The sequence below is a fragment of the Chiloscyllium plagiosum genome, unplaced genomic scaffold (genome assembly GCF_037043375.1).
Source record: "Chiloscyllium plagiosum isolate Xiang-an unplaced genomic scaffold, Cpla_swu_hap1 HiC_scaffold_4, whole genome shotgun sequence".
Lineage (NCBI taxonomy): Eukaryota > Metazoa > Chordata > Chondrichthyes > Orectolobiformes > Hemiscylliidae > Chiloscyllium > Chiloscyllium plagiosum.
In genome coordinates, this window is record NW_028270142.1 from 44904685 (window position 1) to 44926804 (window position 22120).

A 22120-nucleotide genomic window follows, 5' to 3' on the forward strand; every position below is an offset into this window, starting at 1 on the left:
TGTAAATAGTTGGACTTATTCTACTTTGTTTTTATTCTTTTGCCTGAATATAATGCTATTTTGTTGTTAAGTGAGAAACCACTTGGCTAAAATCAATATGATCTGGCAAGCCAGCTTTCAATCTGGAATCAAACACGTCCACTGATAACACAAGTTAAGCTCATAACAATGCAATCATTTCATGCTCATCCATGTGTTTCAATAGAGAGTCACAATTATTTTCTCCAACCCAAAATGTTTTAAGGTTGTGACTTTGGTTAGGGCAAAACTGGGACAAACATAAAGATTGACAAGGCGCAAGGGCCAGACCAGATTTGTCCTAGGCTGCTTTGGGAAGGAGAAAGTGAGGTCTGCAGATGCTGGAGATCAAAGTTGAAACTTTATTGCTGGAACAGCACAGCAGGTCAGGCAGCATCCAGGGAACAGGAGATTCGACGTTTCGGGCACAGGCCCTTCTTCAGGAATGAGCAGAGAGTGTTCAGCAGGAGAAGATAAAAGGTAGGGAGGAGGGACTTGGAGGAGGGGCGTTGGAAATGTGATAGGTGGAAAGAGGTCAAGGTGAGGGTGATAGGTCGGAGTAGGATGGAGGCGGAGAGGTCAAGAAGATGACTGCAGGTCAGGAAGGCGGTGCCGGGCTGGAGGGATTCGGCTGAGACAAGGTGGGGGAGGGGGGATGAAGAAACTGGTGAAGTCCAAGTTCATCCCCTGTGGTTGGAGGGTTCCCAGTCGGAAGATAAGACGCTCCTCCTCCGACCGTCGCGTTGTTGTGGTTTGGCGGTGGATGAGTCCAATGACCTGCATATCCTCGGTGGAGTGAGAGGGGGAGTTGAAATGCTGTGCTACAGGGTGGTTGGGTTGGTTCGTCCGGGTGGCCCAGAGGTGCTTTCTGAATCGCTCCGCAAGTAGGCGGCCTGTCTCCCCAATATAGAGGAGGCCACACCGGCTGCAGCGGATGCAGTAGATGATGTGGGTGGAGGTGCAGGTGAATCTGTGGCGGATATGGAAGTTTCCTTTGGGGCCTTGGAGAGAAGTGAGGGGGGAGGTGTGGGCGCAAGTGTTGCACCTCCTGCAGTTGCAAGGGAAGGTGCCGGGAGTGGAGGTTGGGTCGGTGGGGGGTGTGGATCTGACAAGGGAGTCGCGGAGGGAGTGGTCTCTACGGAAAGCTGATAGGGGAGGGGAGGGAAATATATCCTTGGTGGTGGGGTCCGTTTGGAGGTGGCGGAAGTGACGGCGGATGATGCGCTGTACATGGAGATTGGTGGGGTGGTAGGTGAGGACCAGTGGGGTTCTGTCCTGGTGGCGGTTGGAGGGGCGGGGCTCAAGGGCGGAGGAGCGGGAAGTGGAGGAGATGCGGTGGAGGGCACCGTCGACCACGTCGGGGGGGAAATTGCGGTCCTTGAAGAAGGAGGCCATCTGTGTTGTACGTATTTTGAACTGGTCCTCCTGGGAGCAGATGCGGCGGAGACGAAGGAATTGGGAGAATGGGATGGCGTTTTTACAGGGGACAGGATGGGAGGAGGTGTAGTCCAGGTAGCTGTGGGAGTCGGTTGGTTTGTAGTAGATGTCCGTGTTGATTCGGTCGCCTGAGATAGAAACAGAAAGGTCTAGGAAGGGGAGGGAGGAGTCCGAGACTGTCCAGGTGAATTTGAGGTCGGGGTGGAAGGTGTTAGTGTAGTGGATGAACTGTTCAACCTCCTCGTGGGAGCACGAGGTAGCGCCGATACAGTCATCGATGTAGCGAAGGAAAAGATGGGGGGTGGGGCCAGTGTAGTTGCGGAAGATGGATTGTTCCACATACCCTACGAAGAGGCAGGCATAGCTGGGGCCCATGCGGGTGCCCATGGCTACTCCTTTTGTTTGGAGAAAGTGGGAGGATTGGAAAGAAAAGTTGTTCAGGGTGAGGACCAGTTCGGTCAGTCGAAGGAGGGTGTCGGTGGAAGGGTACTGGGTGGTACGGCGGGAAAGGAAGAAGCGGAGTGCTTTGAGTCCTTCGTGATGGGGGATGGAGGTGTACAGGGACTGGATGTCCATGGTGAAGATGAGGCGTTGGGGACCGGGGAAGCGGAAATCCTGCAGGAGGTGGAGGGCGTGGGTGGTGTCACGAACGTGGGGGGGAGTTCTTGGACTAATGGGGACAGGACTGTGTCAAGGTATGCCGAGATGAGTTCGGTTGGGCAGGAGCAGGCTGAGACGATGGGTCGTCCGGGGCAGTCAGGTTTGTGGATTTTGGGCAGGAGGTAGAAACGGGCGGTGCGGGGTTGTGGGACTATGAGGTTGGAGGCGGTGGATGGGAGGTCCCCTGAGGTGATGAGGTTATGGATGGTCTGGGAGATGATGGTTTGGTGGTGGGGGGTGGGGTCATGGTCAAGGGGACGGTAGGAGGAGGTATCTGCGAGCTGGCGTTTGGCCTCAGCGGTGTAAAGGTCAGTGCGCCAAAAGGTCAGTGCTTTGGGAAGGAAGAAATGTGATTGCTTCGCCGCTTGCGAAGATCTTTGCATCCTCGCTCTCCACCGGAATTGTACCCGAGGACTGGAGGGAGGCAAATGTAATTCCTCTCTTCAAGAAAGGAAATAGGGAAATGCCTGGCAATTACAGACCAGTCAGTCTCACGTCCGTCGTCTGCAAGGTGTTAGAAAGGATTCTGAGGGATAGGATTTATGACCATCTGGAAGAGCATGGCTGGATTAAATGCAGTCAGTACGGCTTTGTGAGGGGCAGGTCATGCCTCACGAATCTTATTGAGTTCTTTGAGGATGTCACTAGACAAGTTGATGAGGGTCAAGCGGTGGATGTGGTGTATCTGGACTTCAGCAAGGCATTTGATAATGTTCCCCATGATAGTCTTGTTCAGAAGGTCAGAAGGAATGGGATACAGGGAAATTTAGCTGTCTGGATACAGAATTGGCTGGTTGACAGAAGACAGCGAGTGGTAGTGGAAGGAAAGTATTCTGCCTGGAAGTCAATGGTCAGTAGTGTTCCACAGGGCTCTGTTCTTGGGCCTCTATTGTTTGTAATTTTTATTAATGACTTGGATGAGGAGATTGAAGGGTGGGTTAGCAAGTTTGCAGATGACACAAAGGTTGGAGGTGTCATTGACAGTATAGAGGACTGTTGTAGGCTGCAGCGTGACATTGACAGGATGCAGAGATGGGCTGAGAGGTGGTAGGTGGAGTTCAACCTGGATAAATGCGAAGTGATGCATTTTGGAAGATCGAACTTGAAAGTTGAGTACAGGATTAAAGACAGGATTCTTGGCAGTGTGGAGGAACAGAGGGATCTTGGGGTGCAGGTACATAGATCCCTTAAAATGGCCACCCAAGTGGACAGGGTTGTTAAGAAAGCATATAGTGTTTTGGCTTTCATTAACAGGGGGATTGAGTTTAAGAGCCATGAGATCTTGTTGCAGCTCTGTAAAACTTTGGTTAGACCGCACTTGGAATACTGTGTCCAGTTCCGGTCGCCCTATTATAGGAAAGATGTGGATGCTTTGGAGAGGGTTCCGAGAAGGTTTACCAGGATGCTGCCTGGAATGGAGGGCTTATCTTACGAAGAGAGGTTGACTGAGCTCGGACTTTTTTCATTGGAAAAAAGAAGGAAGAGAGGGGACCTAATTGAGGTGTACAAGATAATGAGAGGCATCGATAGAGTTGATAACCAGAGGATTTTTCCCAGGGCAGAAATTGTTAACACGAGGGGTCATAGTTTTAAGCTGTTTGGCGGAAAGTATAGAGGGGATGTCAGAGGCAGGTTCTTAACGCAGAGAGTTGAGAGAGCTTGGAATGCGTTGCCAGCAGCAGTTGTGGAAGTGAGGTCATTAGGGATATTTAAGAGACTACTGGACATGCATATGGTCACAGAAATTTGAGGGTTCGTACATTAGGTTTACCTTGCATGAGGATCAATGGTCGGCACAACATCATGGGCTGAAGGGCCTGTTCTGGGCTGTACTGTTCTATGTTCTAAACATTTCTGGATTCAAAAGACTCAGGAAAAATAGAAGAGGAAGAAACCTGGAGGATGAAATTCAATTGCAGAGCATAAAGCTTGGGAGTTAAGCCAAAATGTTCTATTTGGTTAGAATTGAGAATGAAGAAACATGATATTGATCTATTGGTAGTTTATTATTGCCAGAAATTGGATTGAGAATTAAACTGAGGTAGGAAGATATTTAAAGTCATCACCTGCATCATTCCAGATGCAGCAAATCCAGTCTTCTGAGAATGGGGTAGCTGCAAATGGTGCACTTTTGCTCATGACTGAAGTGTTCCATCTGTGAGAGACAGGTTTTGTTACAAGTGACACATTCTTTAAAACTCGTTCTTTGTGGGTGTCACTGGCTAGATGAGTATTTATTGCCCAGAGGGCAGTTAAGAGTTAACTACATTGCTGTGGGTCTGGAGTCGCATGTAGGACAGAGCAGGTGAAGACAGCAGTTTCCTTCCCTAAAGCACATAAGTGAACCAGATGGGTTTTTAAAACATTCAACAATGGGTTCCATGGTCATCATTAGCCTCTTAATTCCAGATTTTCTTTTTACTGAATTCTGCCATTGCAGAGTTTGAACCAAGGTACCCAGAATATTACCTGAGTATCTGGATTAATAATCTAATGATGATATCATGAGGCCATCACCTTCTCATACAAAGTGGTTATCTGGTCATGTTGTGGTGGTGTTGCCTGGCTGCTGGAGTTACTGAGTAGTCATATTAGTGCACGCTGATGCACAGGTGATAGCAGCACTTCCCTCTTAAGAGCAAGTGTCTGCCAGATGCAACTATTGATGTTTAGGGCTATCATATCACACTTGTAAGCATCCTTGAAGCAAAGCTTTGGGCAACCTATTGATCTTCTGGCTCCAGTTACCTCACCACCTTAAAATATCCTGAGCCAGTGAGGTCACTTCTGCTTAATGAGTTCCAACACACTTTTTTTTTAAAAAATTGCTTTTGAGAGGACTGCTGCAATCGTGATTTTGTCCTTCCACACGATGCCCAGAATTCACTGTAGATCAAAGATAAAATTTATTGAGCTTCCTTTGTTGATAGGTGGATGTAGTCCAGCTCTCATAGCTGTACACTAAGGTGCTGAGAAAACAGGCCTCACAAACCAACATTATGGTCCCTTGACTTGACTTGACATAAATAAATGAAAGAAGAATTCAGAAGTAACTGAAGTACAATAATGGTTGACTTTAAATAGTCAAAAATTTAGACAGGACTGAAATAATTATCACAGAATGAAAAGGATTTATTCTGCAATGTATCGAGAATTTTTTTTAATCAGAAGCAATAGCTGCAGAATTCAGCAATATCCTGTTCCATCAGTCAATAATATCATGGTTGATCTTGATGTGGCCTTAATTCCACTTTCCAGCCTTCCCCCTCCTAACCTGAGACTGCCTTGTCAATCACAAATCTGTCTAACACAGTCTTTGAATATATTCAATTACCTAGTCTTTGCTGTGCAGGGTGGGAGGAATAAATTCCAAAACATATAGCACTCCCTAAGAGAAGGCATTCTTTCTCATTTCCATCTTAAATGCAAGATCACTTTGTTTTCAAACTGTGTTCCTTAGTTCTAGACTTTCCCACGTGGAGAAACATTCAACGTCTATCTTGTCAAGCCTTCTCAGGATCTGGTATGTTTCAATAAGATCACTACCTTCTTCTAAACTCCATTGGGTACAGATTCAACCTGTTTGACCGTTCCTCAGAAGACAACACTTCTCAGGAATCGAGCTAATGGGTCTTCTCTGAATAGCCTTCAACGTAAATAAACACATGCCACTTTAGAAAAAAGCGAGGATTGCAGGTGCTAGAGATCAAAGTCTAAGTATGTGGCCTGGAAAAGCACAGTATGTCAGGCAGTATCCAAAACTAGCACTCACTTAAGGTGAAAGAGGAAAAGTGCAAAAGGGACTTAAGGGGCAACTTTTTCACGGAGAGGGTGGTGCGTGTATGGAATGAGCTGCCAGAGGAAGTGGTGGAGGCTGGTACAATTGCAGCATTTAAAAGGCATCTGGATGGGTATATAAATAGGAAAGGTTTAGAGGGATATGGGCCAAGTGCTGGCAAATGGGACGAGATTAGGTTTGGGATATCTGGTTGGCCTGGACACGGGTTTGTTTCCGTGCTGTACATCTGTGACTCTATAAGAGAACGAGCTTTAAAAATAATTGGGTGATACCAGAAAAGCTACATTGGACGCCATCTTAGCTGCATGGACATGATATAAATATTTTCCTTGAACTGCTGCAGGTAATGATTGAGGGTGCTCCCAAGACTCTGTTAGCCTTAGGTTTCCAGAATTCTGATGCAATAACAGTAAAGGAATGCCTGCATATAACCAAGTTAGGATGATGTGTGACTTTGGGGAAGTGGTTGATGGTATTCTTATCATCTTGTCCTTTTTGGTAAGCAATCGAGTTAACAAATTTGTCTGTGAGGTACTGTCAACGTAAGCTTGCTGGCTTACTGCAATCTATCCTGTAGTTACTGCACACTGCTACCATGGTAGACTGCTCACACCTCTAAATAAACATAAATTGTCATAAAAATCTTGCCATAAAATGGCAGTCTTTTTGCCCATTGTTACTCTGAGAATTTGGAGCCCTTATTTACCCAGCACAAAAGCTGAACATATCTCAAAAATCATTTTCTGTGCTGAGAAGGTATGAGAGGCTTTTGACAAGCTTAGACCTAGCAGTGATTGATAATTTATACAATCTAGTATCATTATGGTAGTGATTTTTCTTTATTGTTTCTTTACAGCCAATTCTAATCTGGAACAAGCTAGTTACCTGCATGAAAACCTTGTTTACTAATTGATCCAAAATTTACACTCTGATCACATCAAAAAGATTTGTTCAAATTTCTAGTCCCAGAGTTTGATTCTTAAGAACCTGAAGATAAAAGCAAATCCAAGCATAGCAAGTCATTTCATCTGCGTTTCTTTTCAAACAGTGTAGTTGAATTTGTGAGATCAACAAATACATGAGTATCATTTCAAAAGAATGGGAATTATGATTAGAATTTGGTTATCCTGAATACCATCCACACAAGTATTTAAAATATTTCACGTAATTAATTTTTAAGGTTTGGGAGTTGATTACTGAGTAAGAAGAAGTAAAAACCACTTTAATCACGGTTAACCTAATTCTCTGCAGAGGATACTCGGACTGGATCGTATCATTAATCTGAAATGCAGATACATCTGAACTGTTGCATTCTCGTACGTTGAATAGAGTCTTCATGTTCTCTGGAAGCTATGTATCTTAAAGTGGTGTACAGACACAGAAGGATCTAAGATGCAAATGGACAAGTCATTGAAAGAATTGAAAAGTAGAGAACTAGCATAAGCTAGTGTAGAACTGTGGTTAGACAGTTGTGAGCATGAATTGAGCGCAGCTCTGGTCTCCATGTTGTTTTAAAACAAGATTGTAGCAATGATGCAAATTAATGTGGTAGCATGGTACCAAAATGGAAATCATACGTATCAGGGCAAGTTAGACAGGCTGTGCCTCTCTGCCCTAGAAAAGGGAAAGATGTGATTGAAACTTTTAATTTTTTTTAACTTTAAGGTGTTTGTAAAAGAATAGATGTAGAGTAGCTGTTTCTACGGTGATGGAGGCCCCATTTATGGTCATGAATACAAGATGGGTACTAATAGACCCAGTGGGAACTTCAACATAAACTTCTTTAACCAGAGAAAGGGTCGAGTGTTGCACTTGTTAACACAAAGTAGCTGAGGAGAATAGTGGCTGTGTGGTTAAGGAGAATCTGGCTAAACATATGAGGGGAGTGGGGAGGAATATAGGGGATGCTTGCAGGTGTAGAGAAAAGGGATAGAAAGAGGCTGATGTGGATCATGAATGCTTACAAGGACATTTTGGGTTGAATGGCCTGTTTCTGTGCTGTATGATGGTGGTTGCTGTTAATATGATGATCTCATTGCATAACTTGATAACTGGGAATTCATTTTGGAAAAAGCTGCCTGAAACGTTGCCAAATTCTGGTAATATTGTATATCTCCTCACAGCTGGAAAGTGAACAAAAGCAACTTTTACAAAAATCGGACAAGTTTGTCAGCTAACATGGACAGAAAATGTGCAAATGGAAATCTACACTGGCCTAAATTTTGTGGTCAGCAGTAAAGTCATTAACTTTGAAGAAGGCTGCTCACTTGGTGAATTTCCTTTCTCTCTCACAGCCATCCAGGATGGTAAAAGCACTTAAATGAAAGTGAAGGATATCTTCAGATGATGAGATAACTTATTAGGATTGGATAAAGATAAGGCTAAAGAACTTTGGAAAAAAAACTTTTATCATTAGGAAGAAATTTGACATTCTATAAATATAACATCAGCTTTTACTAAAAAAAAGTGAAGTTTAACAGTAATTGTGAAGATACTACTGTTAGAAACCCAGTTAGCGCCTCAAGGATGTAACCTTTTCAAGGGCTTTACAGTATCACTTGCAGAGTAAATTATTTGTTTGAAATGTTTGACCTGATGAGGAGAAAAGACTGAAACATGCTTCTCTCTACAGTTATACTCAAGTTCCAAACAACAAAGCAACTGTTAAAGCAATCTGTAGCGGTTCTCAGGGAAAGTTGATGGCCCAGTTGGTGTGAATCCTGACCCAAGTGATTGAGTAGACTTTTTTAATCCTTGGGAACTTTTATTTGAGCAAGATGATAGGGCTACTGTTTATTGTCTTGTTTAATCTGCCATGTGCTCTCAATAGTTACTATTTGTACCTGGTATTAGTAATTCTTTTTAAAATTGTACTCAATCCGCCCCTCGTCCTGAATACTAAGTTTAGAATAATTTTGGAGGAATGCTGTTGTGAATGCCGAAATCTGTGGATGCTCAGTTGAGTACATTTAAGACCAAAAAGATCACCTGTGATCTTAATAAAAAGGAAAGCGAGCTCCAGGGGCCAAATAGCCTATACCAATTGCTCAAATTAAAATCAATATGTCTGTGCCTTAATTTATGTTACATTAATTTAAGAAATGTTTTGGTTTGACTTTTAGGAGCTCACACTGACAGTCAGACATCATCTTCCATTGTTGCTGTAAAAAGTTAAGGAAAGAGCCCAAATGCTTCCCTCTTTAACGAAAGTTGAAATGGTGAGTTCTATTTCATTTGAAGTCTACCAGAAATAATCGGTCTCCTGTCGCTGTGATACATGTAGTGATCACTCTTGATAATCATATCATCAGAAAAAAGAACCAGACAATTTTACTGCACAGTAAGAGGCCAATGAGTCCACCATGACAGCTTTGGCTCTTTGCTCAAATAATCCCAAGTTAAATCTGCTCTCCCGCAGTAGCCGCACATTTAGTTCCACTTCAAGTATTTCTCAAAGGCCTCTGATTCAAACATGCCCTGAACAAAAATGTAGGAAAGTCATCGAGGAGATCCAGGAGCAATCTTTTTGTGGTGATGAGGTGAAACTAACTACATTAGTTTGAGGCAAATAGTATGATTGCACTTCATGGAATGCAAATGGGGGGAAAAGAATAGAAGTTTGTGCTAATATTTATGTAAGGAAAAACAGGAGGAGGTTCTTGTAGAGTATAAACAGCACATGGCCTGGTTGGGTTAAATGGCTCATTTCTGCAGTAAGGACTTAGAAAGGTTGAACAGGTTGAGCCGATGACCTTTTGAGGTCTAACAGAATGAAATCTTCTTGAAGCAATTAACATTCTGTGGGGACTTGATACTTTTGGAAATCAGGAGAATGTTTCCTTTTGTGAAGAAGACTACAGCTGGGGGGGATGGTTTAAGACTAAGCAATCACTCTTTTCAATATGAAAATTAGGGTTTTTTATTCCCCTCTGGTAGTAAACTATATGGTGAATTCTCTTCTGAATGGATCATTGAATTCATTTAAGGTTGAATTAAATGGTTTGTGATAGACAAGGGAGTCGGGGTATGACAATCAGATGAGAGAGTGCAGTTGAGACCAGAGCTTGACCAGACATAATCTCATGTGATCTTGTAGTCAGAGAAACATAATGGACAACAATCCAATGAAAATTACCATTCTTGGTGAAATTTGTATTGTATTCAAGCATTGTGTAGATGCTATTGGAGAGACCAATATTTATTATTAGCATTGTTAAGGCAATTACTCATTTTGGTTAATTCTCCTTGCCTTTGCCTGACTCTTTGGAACTCAATTTTGTGCTGATAATCTTTCTTTCTTGAAGTCAACCAGCAAATGTTATTGATAATGGTTTCTACCCATAGAAAGCTGAGTTAATAGAGTCTCTACCTGCTTTTCACACAAATGCAATAATGAAAAACTCTGGTGAACACTCCGGATTAGAAACCTCACTGTGTACTGTTCTGGTGTCCTTACCCATGGAAGGGGACACTTGCCTCAAGTAGGGAGTGCATTGAATCTCCATTAGACTGGCTGCTGTGGTGAGGGATTATTTGACAAGAAATTGAATGCACTGTATCATTTATTGCTGGTGTTTAGACAAATGAAAAACATTGTTATTGGAATATAAAATCCTAAAGTGCTTGACAAGGAAGATTCTTACTGAAACAAACTAAAGTAATCTTTGATTCGAAGTTGCTGAATCTATATGGATGGAGGTCACAAATATCAAAAGGGTTTAAGATACCATTGTGAATAGTTTTATAGGTCAACCTTTAACAATAGCTTAGTGATAGAGCATAGAATAAATCCAGAGATAATGAGGGCATTTAAAAAAAAAGTACATTATTCATGGGTGATTGTAATCTACATGTAATTTGGGGAAATCAAATTGGTGCAGGTACCAAGGCGAAGGCCTCATTGAATTTGAGTATGTATTTAAGACAGTTTCACTGAACATTATGTTGTGGATCCTACCAGGGATCAGATTGTTTTGGATCTGGTGATACTTAATAAGATAGGTTTATTAAAGGATCTGCAAATGGAAAGTGTCCATAACATGGTACTGTTTAGTATTCCGTTCGAGAGAGAGAGAGAAACATGGGTCAGCAACAACTGCTGAACATAAGGGTCATTGCATAGGGAAGAGGACAGAGTTAGCTAGAGTGATTGGGAATGGAGAAAGTGAGGTCTGCAGATGCTGGAGATCAGAGCTGAAAATGTGTTGCTGGAAAAGCGCAGCAGGTCAGGCAGCATCCAGGGAACAGGAGAATCGACGTTTCGGGCATAAGCCCTTCTTCAGGAATGAGGAAAGTTTGTCCAGCAGGCTAAGATAAAAGGTAGGGAGGAGGGACTTGGGGGAGGGGCGTTGGAAATGTGATAGGTGGAAAGAGGTCAAGGTGAGGGTGATAGGTCAGACTGGGGTGGGGGCGGAGAGGTCGGGAAGAAGATTGCAGGTTAGGAAGGCGGTGCTGAATTCGATGGATTAGACTGAGACAAGGTGGGGGGAGGGGAAATGAGGAAACTGGTGAAATCCGAGTTCATCCCTTGTGGTTGGAGGGTTCCTAGGCGGAAGATGAGGCGCTCTTCCTCCAACCGTCGTTTTGTTGTGGTCTGGCGATGGAGGAGTCCAAAGACCTGCATATCCTTGGTGGAGTGGGAGGAGCGTTTCAGAGAACACCTCTGGGACACCCAGACCAACCAACCCAACCACCCTGTGGCTCAACATTTCAATTCCCCCTCACACTCCACCAAGGATATGCAGGTCTTTGGACTCCTCCATCGCCAGACCACAACAAAACGACGGTTGGAGGAAGAGCGCCTCATCTTCCGCCTAGGAACCCTCCAACCACAAGGGATGAACTCGGATTTCACCAGTTTCCTCATTTCCCCTCCCCCCCACCTTGTCTCAGTCTAATCCATCGAATTCAGCACCGCCTTCCTAACCTGCAATCTTCTTCCCGACCTCTCCGCCCCCAACCCAGTCTGACCTATCACCCTCACCTTGACCTCTTTCCACCTATCACATTTCCGACGCCCCTCCCCCAAGTCCCTCCTCCCTACCTTTTATCTTAGCCTGCTGGACAAACTTTCCTCATTCCTGAAGAAGGGCTTATGCCCGAAACGTCGATTCTCCTGTTCCCTGGATGCTGCCTGATTGGGAAAGGAGTATAGCAGAAAAGATGGTTAATGAACAATAGGAAAGGTACAAGAAAATATTTTATGACTCGCAACAAAGATGGATGCCAGTGAGGAAGATGGATTCAGAAAAGGGGACAGACAAAGCTAGCAGAGAAGTTAAAAATAGAATCAAATTATATGTTGTTTTTTTCTCAATTCAGTAAAATTAGTGGTAAATCAAAGTTTCAGCAGCCAGCAAAAGATCACAGAAAAGAATAGAGGGTAAACTAATGAGTAATATAAAAATGGACAGACTGAGCTGCTTAAATATTTAAAATGGAAGGGTGAAGCCACAGGGATCCTAGGTCCCTTAGAGAATGAGGCTGGGAATAATGGGAAAACATGGAAATGGTAGAGTAGTTGAACAAATTCTTTGCATGAGTCTTCTTGGTAGAGGAATTGAATGGCATTAAAAAAGTAACAAATGAATAAACACTGTTTAGTCAGCAACATATACTCGTAAAATATAGAGGTGACATACCCCGTTTAAGTTGTAGCACAGCTGAAAATCACTGCTGTAGTTGTGTAGCACTTACCCATGGCAATTTATTTTCTAGCAACCAGTCTAAAATTATCCTTCACTCCCAAAGACTTGCTTCATTTTACTTTTTCCAGGCAACTAACCCTAATCCCAGAGTTGACTTCACACTCTCAGTATTCTGGAGATTCTGTCCGTCCAGCCCAAGCTAAATAAGTTATTTCCGCCTCCTTTTTAAATCCCCACAAAACTTCAGTCTTTCAAATTAGAATGCAAGTCGCCACCTGCATACTGCATATTGAGCAAAAGAGTTGATGTTTTCTCTGCTTCATCTGCACAACTGCCTATCATATACTCGTGTCACTCTGGCCACATCCTGACTTGGGTATTGAGAGTTTCATGGATGTGTTATAAACTCTGCAACCCAATACTACAGTGGATTGCTGTGGACTATCTTCCTTTCCCAAAGCCCATCTCCTTGGCCATGTGAGTCACATGGGCCTTGGATCCTGGAAGAAACACTAGTTAGCTGGTCTTCAGATTCTCAACTCTTTTCTCTCTCAAACTTATATGGACAGTTCAAAGTATAATGGTTTTGAAAACCTGACATTCCTAATGCCTGTCTTTGAGACTTTGAGACTAATAGTACACCCAAACGGAGTACAGCACAACTGCTTTTGCTGTTATATACAAGTGTGGACACTTCATGCCATCTTTTTAGTAAGGTGACCTAGATCTCCCTGTAACCTTTAACCATCAAGCTACCTACATTTATTGTGGAGGATTCCGAATGGGTCAGATGATACTTCATTCTTCTCGGCTTACCTTGACTTTAAAGACAGATCTCAAAAACTAACAATCATAAATTTCATATCTGAGCCAGATGCATTTTTTACGACTGATGTTTTTATTCCAGACTTAGTTAATTAACTGGATTCACCTTCCCCAGTTGCCAACAAGATATTTAAAATCCAGTGCTTACGTGATCTTTAGTCAAGGCTCTGGACTTTGGGTGTTCAGTAGTGTTTCCCCTTTCCTTGTCATTTCCACTTTGAACAGGTCGCTGAAGAAATATTGACCTGAGAGTTTTTCAAATCAGTAAGTAAAGCAATGGGCATAAACCTGGAACCTATGCTATCCTCTGCACCTGTCAGTAAAACCCAAATATGCTTGTTTAACTAACCAAGTACAATAACACTGCTTTCCGAAAGCAAATTCAATAACAACTTTCAAAGGAGAATTGAATATGAGCTAAAGGAGAAAATGTACTGTGTTGTGAAATAGGGCATATTGAGTATTTTAAGATATTTTAAAGAACTGTGTCAAAAGTGCCTTGGCCTGAGTGGTCTTCTGTGTTACATGGTTCTATAGTGTCAAGAGTTCATTAGGTCTTGGATGCACTGCATCACAGTGACATACTGCAATGGTCAAGGGTTCAGCACGTAGGAGCTTTCAACTCCATAACACTACCGCATGTTGTAGGAGTTTTCATCAGAGCTCTTCTCGAGAGTAAGAGAGGTTCTGCGTAGAACTTCCCCTTGAAAAAGTTCTGCTTCAGTGACAGCATCAATGTGAAGCAATGCAACGATCCCATTGTTCTCATTCATGACATCACAGGTAGCATACTTTACAACAAGCAACATTCTCTACAAAATGTCTGCATCTTACCAGCTGTAAAGAAACAGAAGGTGAAAGGATTATATTGGAATACACTTGCACGTGAATCTGTATTTCTTAACTTTTCGATGTGCAGCGTGATCCTCAATAAGATAATATTGTACAATGATAAAAGAGTAGAAATGCATTTTCAAAATTTAGTCTGACTCATGCATGCAAAGTTACAGCTTCTCTACAAGTTCCCCATCAAATTAATTGGGATCCTTTCTCTTAGCAATTATGAATCGAGTCATCCGTTGCTGATACCAGTGAAGTGGTCCAGTCACAGACTTGGGGAGATGAGCTAATTAAGACTATGAATAGGTAAGAAGTTTCCCATTTTCTTCCTCCCTCTCTTCTGCATGCGCCCCCACACAGAGACATGGTCAGGCGCACAGAGGCACACGCACAGGCACCCTCTAATTGATGAAAGGGCACTTTCAATATGAATTACTTTTATCTACAGTTTGCAATGCAACCTACAATGGCAGCAAGTGAGGCATACATATGTTGAACCTAGTGTGGGCACTTTTCTAATGGTTTGTTTTATAATAACTACACCACAAGAAAATACAATTTTAAAATTAGCTTTTATCCCAGTAGTACATGAATTCCCTTTTTGATTCAAAACCTCAGTGGGATGGATAGAATTTGATGGTTGGGGTGATTTTGAGGACTTATGGGAGAGGACAGGAAATTAGAGTTAAAGTCCAAGATCAGACATCTTCATATTGAAAAAATGAGCAGATCTATAGATTACAGGGGAACCTCGATTATCCAAATGTGATGAGCGGGCACTATTTTGTTTGGATAATCAATTATTCAGTTAATCGATTAAATGCCTCTCCTCTGGGGCTCCATATTTTTAAAGTCTGCTCCCCGTTCAGGAGACTGCAGCAGCACACAGCCCCCCCAAACCCGTCCAGCAACGCCCCCGCCCACTCTCCAGGGCAGCCCGACTGGACACTAACAATAAGACTGCTGCTGCCTTTGTGGGGTAAGTCTCCAAATAACGCGTGCATGCGCACACACACACACACCTTTTTACTGCAGCTTTTTGACAGGTTCCACGTTTGTCCTGTACAGGACAATGTTGGAGAGATTATCTGGGCAACGGGGGTGGGGGTTGTTAGGGTACACTCCTCTAGATCTTCAGGGAAAGTGTGAGGAGAAAGAAAGGGCCGGAGGTCAGTAAGTTGGAGATGGTGCCTGTTTAATCACTGTACACAAAAGACGCAATCACTGCTGGAAACACATCTTTGATGTGATGTTTCTATCGGGACCTCGAGATCTCCAATGGATAATCCAATTCTCAGAAAAGTTGTGTTCAGATTATAGAGGTTCCTCTGTACATGTTTACTCCTATTCCTATTTTTTGTGTTATTGTGTCAGTCTGCAGTTGAGACAAACAGATACGTTCACATAAACCTCAAGCCCACTTGAACAAAATTGTTAGAATTGTTTCAGTTATCACTGGCCTAATTTGTTTGAGGCTCTGTCTATTAGAAGGCTGGGTCCCTGAATGATGGATTAACATCTAGCAAGGCAAGCAATCCACCCTATTGGAGGGGAAAAGCCAGTATTTTCCTGCACCCCTTCCATTCCTCCTATCTTACATTACCAGTTCTGGTTGGGAATAGTGGAGGTGGAGGTTGATGCTGATGGCCAATCTGTATCCCCTCGCACTGGAGAGGCAATGGCTTAGTTGTATTATGATTGGACTGTTAATCCTGAGGCCTGGGTAAAGTTCTCAGGACCTGGATTCTAATCCTGCCATGGCAGATGGTGGAATTTGAAGTCTATATCAGGAATTAAGAGTGTATTGATAGCCATGAATTCATTAAGTTTTGGAAAAACCCATCTGGTTCAGTAATGTCTAAAGGTCAAATGTCCTTTAGGGAAGGAAATTGCCATCCTTACCTGTTCTTTCCTACATTGTGACTCTACAGCAATGTCGTTGACTCTTAACTGCCCTCTGGGCAATTAGGGATAAACAATGAATGCTGGTGTAGCCAGCAATGCCCTCATTTCATGATTGAAACTTTTTTTAAAAGGACTTTAATATCAGATTAACCAATAGCACCACTCTTCAGATTTAAAAAACAATGGAAGAAACTAGGTCCCTGAATCTATCAGTGAAGAAGAATCCTTAAGGGATGAAACCAGCCCCATAAACCAGACGTAAACATGCTACATGACTGGTTCAGTTATTCATCTAATTGGCAACTGGTTTTGAATTAGGAGACAGTGATTGTAATTCCGAAAAGCTCAGCATAACTGTTTTGGGGGATGCCTGTTATCTTCAGGTTAGGGACTGATCTTCCGGTTTGTACTGGAGTCTCTGAAGCGAGCCTCTGATAAAAATTCGATCACCATGGGTCTACCCACAAATTGGTGAGACCATTAAAGTTGTAACTGTGTTTGAACATTTGCAGCTATTTGCATTAAAATAACTATTTGCTTATATATAAACAGCTAGTTACAAAGTCATTATTTTTTTTAGATGAGTTTAATGTAACTAATGTAGAAATGTTATACCAATGACATTCAGTTGTTTGCTTACTGTTCTAATAAATTTGTTTTGCAATTTTCAAGTAGGGTCACTTAGTATGTGTGTCTACCATTTTTGACAATTTGAAGGATTTTGTGAAGACCTGTGATAAACATTGGAGCTACACTAATCCTCATTTGAAACAGAGTCAGTACACATACTCTCATTCAAATAAACATAGTATAAAATATGGAGTTGGCAAATCTTGAATTGGGAAGCAAAGACCCATTGTTCAAAAGGTGAAGAAAAGAGCTACAAGTTTAAAATGTTAGATATGGTCCTTGGTTGAGCTGAGCCAGATACATCTATACTAAATTAATGAGGTGCTGGAGTTCTGAAATAAAAACAAAGTGCTTGAAAAACTGAGTAAGATAGTAGTGACTGTGAAGCAGAGTTACCAGTTTGAGTCCAATATGACTCTTCTTTGGAGCCAGACAAGGAGGAGGAGCAAATAGAAAATGGTGAGGGCGCGCAGAGATAAAGTCAACTGGAGTGCAAAATATAAGAGAGGAGGATATAGTTCAAGAGTATGTGGTCCTTCATCTATATCTCTCCTCTACTACATTTTGCACTTTCTTTGCCTTTGCTCTGGATGCCCTTACCATCTGTTTCACATGCTCCTCCTTTAAGTCCATATGCTGTTGAAAAAATTATCACTTTTAAAACCCCCTCCAGTACCAAATAAGGGTCATAATGCACTTGAAGCGTTAACTCAGCATCTTTCTTCACAGATACTCAGCAGGCCTGGCAGTTTCTCAGATTTGTATATTTTTATTCCTACACTAATCAAACTGGATTAAGTCAAAAGGTTTTAGGTTTTAAGTTGCGACATTCCCTTTTCTTTTAAAAGCATATCGTTTCAGCTTGTGAAGAAATCGAAAACCGGTGGTGGGGATAGACCAGAGTCCAAATATTGGCTTGCGTTGTAGTCTTTGGCACAGCAATTTCTATTGTTCACATCTGTTCTCAGTTCTAGCTGGCAGAGTCCATTTCAGTTGAACTAAGGGGGAAAAGAATTGCAAGTTGACACTAAGTTTGTTTCTCCGAAGAAAGCGGTGTTCGGTTGTTTACTGAAAGATCAAGTGTTTATATAGCATCTCCTAACGTAATAAGACTTCTAAAGGAGCATTGTTGAGCGAATTTTGACATCCTGCCACCTTAGGGGAGGTGGAAAAAAGCTTAGTTAAAGAGCCTTTTAATGAAGGATTGTGACATTGAAAAGTTTTGGGAAGGAATTTGTGAGCTTAGGGCCTGGGCTGTCGATTGCACAACTGCCAAATGTCAAACAGATAAAATCAGGGTTGTGCAAAAGGCCAGAATTGGAGAATCATTGAGATATCTGGAGGATTGTAAGGCTGGATGAGATTGCAGTGATGAGGGACAAGGAGAACATGGAGGAAGTTGAAAACAAAGATGACCGGTTTAAAATTGAGGCATTGCTGAATTTGGTGTAAACAAGCTCAGGATTGATGGCTTTATTCTTGATTGAGTACAGTCGGAGTTCTGTGTCTCATTCTTGTCACAACAGTTAAGGAAAGATGTGAAGGCACTAGAAAATAGTTCCGGGATGAGGAATTTCATTTATGTAGATGGGTTAAGGTAGTTGACCTATTTCCCTTGGAAAGGAAAAAGTTGAGAAGAGATTTGATGGAAATATTGAAAATTATGATGGGTACAGATAAACGTCCCACTGGTAGCAAGAGAATATAGCTGACAAAAGGGAAAATGGAGACATGAGAAAATTGTTTACCCAGTGAGTGGTTAGGGTCTGCAGCATCTGCCTGAGTGATGTAAGCAGATTCAAACTAGGCATTCAGTGGGGAATTGCCTCATTATCTGGGGAAAAAAATGTTATTTTATAGGCAGACGGGTGAGGAAGTGGCACAAGATCCATTGCTCACTTGGGGAGGTGACTGGTCTTGCACTGTTAACAGTTCAGCAATTTCTTGAAAATGACGGAATTTCAGTTTTGAATCATTTAATAGAAGTCCTTATTTGCGTGGGGCCAAATGTAGGCTAATTGATGCACGTTATAGAAGCAGTTAAGTCACCTTTTGCCCAACTGCTGCCTATCTGTCTTCACAATGAGGCGAAATCCCCTGTATCCATTTGCACATGATCTAAATCACTGGATAGTAGTAAAGTGACTATTTAGTCCACTTAAGATTATTGATCTAAAAAAGCCTGTAGTTGTTCACCCCCAACCACCACCAATTGAGTTATTTGCAGGCTTCTGTGTGATATTTCCATCTGAATACCATTGAAACAACATGCCCAAAATTGTCTTTCACTTCTTTGAACCTGTGTGTCTGATCTATCAGCCTGAGTCCATAGTCAATCGGTTTGAGTCCGATTGCCAAGTCACCGTGCAGGCTTATGTTCCCCTCAAGTATTGAAGGAGTGCTATGCTGCTGGTGCTATTACTTTTGGGTAAGAAATTAAACCATTGCTCCATTGGTCCTCCCAGGTGAATGCAAGAGGATCCCATGGATTCTCCAAAGATTTGGCTGATTATCTTTTCAGATGACATTATATGGTCACTTCACATTGCAGTTTGTATGCGCCTGCAGTGTACAAATTGGTATCCCTGTTTCCTGCATTACATCAATGACTACTTATTGTGTACGAGCAAGAACTTGCATTCCCATAGATACTTTACTATTAGAAAATGTAGTCATAGCACCTTTGTTGTTTTGTGATATCCTGTGGTCTCACAAGACATAGTATAAAAGCAAGATCCCCTTTGTTTTATAACCTCAGATAATGCTCTGAATTTACCTTCTGTCTAACATTGCTGCTTTAATATCATTCCAAAACCAATTATTTTGTCTTCCGACAGGCTCAAGTAGTATTCTTTGTCACTCTTCAATCCAAGTGTAAAGAAATGCATTCACTGAGACTGGCAGGTTATGAAATGTAACTCTCATTGTGTGTCAGTTGTAACTCGTGGACAGCAACCAGTGTTTTGTAAAAAGAAAAGTACCATGAATTGGCCATGTTTATACCTGTCAACTTGTGACTTATTTTTTCATTTCTGGTCCCCCAAGTATGCAATTTACTATTCATAACTTGTAAACTCCTCCACTTGGTGAGAGCTTATATCTTTATTACTGCTACATTGCTTCTGAACACTATTTAGTTACATGGTTATGATGTATTCAAGCAGTTCAAAAAGCCTTTGTCTTATTTTGCTAAAGCTGCATTTTGCTAGGTTAAGATTATTTTCTGTGACATGCTCAATGAAAATGAAAATGTAAAGTGGCAGTCCCCTCCAATGTTGAGTTGTGATTCTTTGCAATTTGGCATAAGCTGTCTGCATCTGGAATTGGACTTGACTGCTGGCTTCAGGGCAGTGCTGTTCTCCAGCTGGTTCACTGCAGGCACAATACCATATAAATATATCTGTTCCTCTTAAAAGGACAGCCTACTTTTCTAGAGAAAAAAAAGTAATGGTAAACAAATATATTTAAAAATAAGAAGTTAGCAATAATATAATAATCATTTGATTCTGTTTCTAAATAGGAATGTGATCAAGGAAAGCAATATTTCTCAGTACTTGCATACAGCATGTCTGTGCTTTTGATGTTCACTTGTGGTTAGAACATTAGAATAACTGAATTGACTATCTGCAGAATTGAGATTATTTTCTACACATTCAAAGGTAGAAGGACAATGACTGACTACTGTACTTTGCTGTTTTACACTTCCAAAATATTTGAACATGAGAAAGGGCACTTACACGAGCTAACTTGCTGAAAAACCTTGGTCTAATGGAACTTCGTTTCATCTTAGTCTTTTACAGTTCAGATTGCTTGATCTGTTAAACAGGATCATTGTTGTATTTTCACGGTTTATTTAATGGATTCTTTTTCAATGTCTTGATATTTCTGTCCTGGAGAGTTGAAGATTTGCTTTTAAAACATGCATAAATGTCTTTGGTTCTGAATGATTCTGAAGATGCTTTAAGAAGTGAACAATACTTTAATTGGAATAAATTTGTTACTAGCAGCAAGTTGTTTAATATAGCATATTTATATAGATGACTTGGGGATCTGTATAAAGATATTGACTGAATTTTGTGGAGGAAATAATGGAGAAGGTACCAACACTTGTCATTACCAAATAATATATCATCCAGCAATTTCTGATAATCACACATGCAGTGTTTAGCACAGGCGTTGGAAATTAGTACTTGAGTTGTCCTGTTTATCCTGAATCTTCCGTGTTGCATTATCGGAAAGACTTAATATTCAAAGTTTTTGCACATACCCAATATACTGTGGGTTCCCAAATCATAGATTGTTGACCCCAAGTAGGATCATGGGGCTCGTTGCAAGCTACAAAGTAACAATGGGAACTGTGAAGCAGAGACTCAGATTTTATAGTCAGTGAGGCCCCTTTAAGTGCCCATGAGTTTTGCCTGTAGTCGTTGCTTAATTAAATGAGCACTGAGACTTGATCACAAACAGCAACACTTGTGTGGAATATACTTGGCCTCTTAGTTGAGTTTTCATGCCCATATCTTTGCCTTTTGAGCCCCTGCTCAACAACTTTCTCCCCTTACCTCTCCCTCATTTCCCCCCCCAACCTCACATCTCACCCACCCAGATTTTCAGGAACTACAATAAAACACCAGAATAGGTTAGGGCTTGTCCATTTAAATGCAATTGAATTTTAAATAGAATGATGAGTCTTGATGCAGCTGCAAGATGACCAGCAGCATTTTCTAAACAAAACGTTAAAAGAGCATGTCTTGTTTGTTCAGATTTTAATCATTATTGCAGATTTTCTTTTAGATTATATTTTTGTTACCTCCCTTACTACTCCTGCTCCTCTCTGAATTCCATCCTTCTTTCCTTCCTATATTTTGCCTTCTGTTTATAATTTGAAATTCAAGTTAATGTGCAAATTGATTTCTCCTGGTTCACAATCTGCATGTTCAGTAAGGATTCTTCAGTCTGATTAAAGAAATACAGTACATCATTACTTCCCTGTTCAGACATAGCCCCAGTAGAGGGCACCACACTCCTTTGATCCTTGAATTAAAGCAAGTTGCAGTGCAGGAGACTGCATAAAGTCATTGAGCAACTGCAAATGTAAAGAACAATGAGCATTTTTTTTTTGTTTTTAGTCAATTTTGCCTACAAATTCCAGACCTGATATGAACCTCTGATACCTTTTATTTGTAGGGAAGCTGTAGATTATAGAAATCGCCAATAATCTGCAGTGGTGATGATCTGTTTTTCTCGCATAAAGCCAAGAGTATGGTGCTGGAAAAGCACGGCCGGTCAAGCAGCATATGAGAAGAAGGAAAATCACCATTTCGGGCAAAAGCCCATCATCAGGAATGAGGCTGGGAGC

General features: G+C 41.7%; 1 protein-coding gene across 11 annotated transcripts in view; it reads left to right on the forward strand.

Annotated features, from left to right (window-relative positions):
* The window catches only part of LOC122549227 (zinc fingers and homeoboxes protein 2), a 101721-nt gene that overhangs the window by 66721 nt on the left and 12880 nt on the right, over positions 1 to 22120 (forward strand). For 6 of the 11 annotated variants that reach the window (XM_087986206.1, XM_087986202.1, XM_043688670.2 and 3 more), the window contains 2 exons: positions 9037 to 9132; positions 14444 to 14532. The exons of 1 other annotated variant lie outside the window; for it this stretch is intronic. The gene's annotated coding sequence lies outside the window, so the exon portion shown is untranslated. The remainder of the gene's footprint in view (positions 1 to 9036; positions 9133 to 14443; positions 14533 to 22120) is intronic. 4 more of the 11 variants (XM_087986205.1, XM_087986204.1, XM_087986201.1 and 1 more) reach the window with 2 other exon arrangements.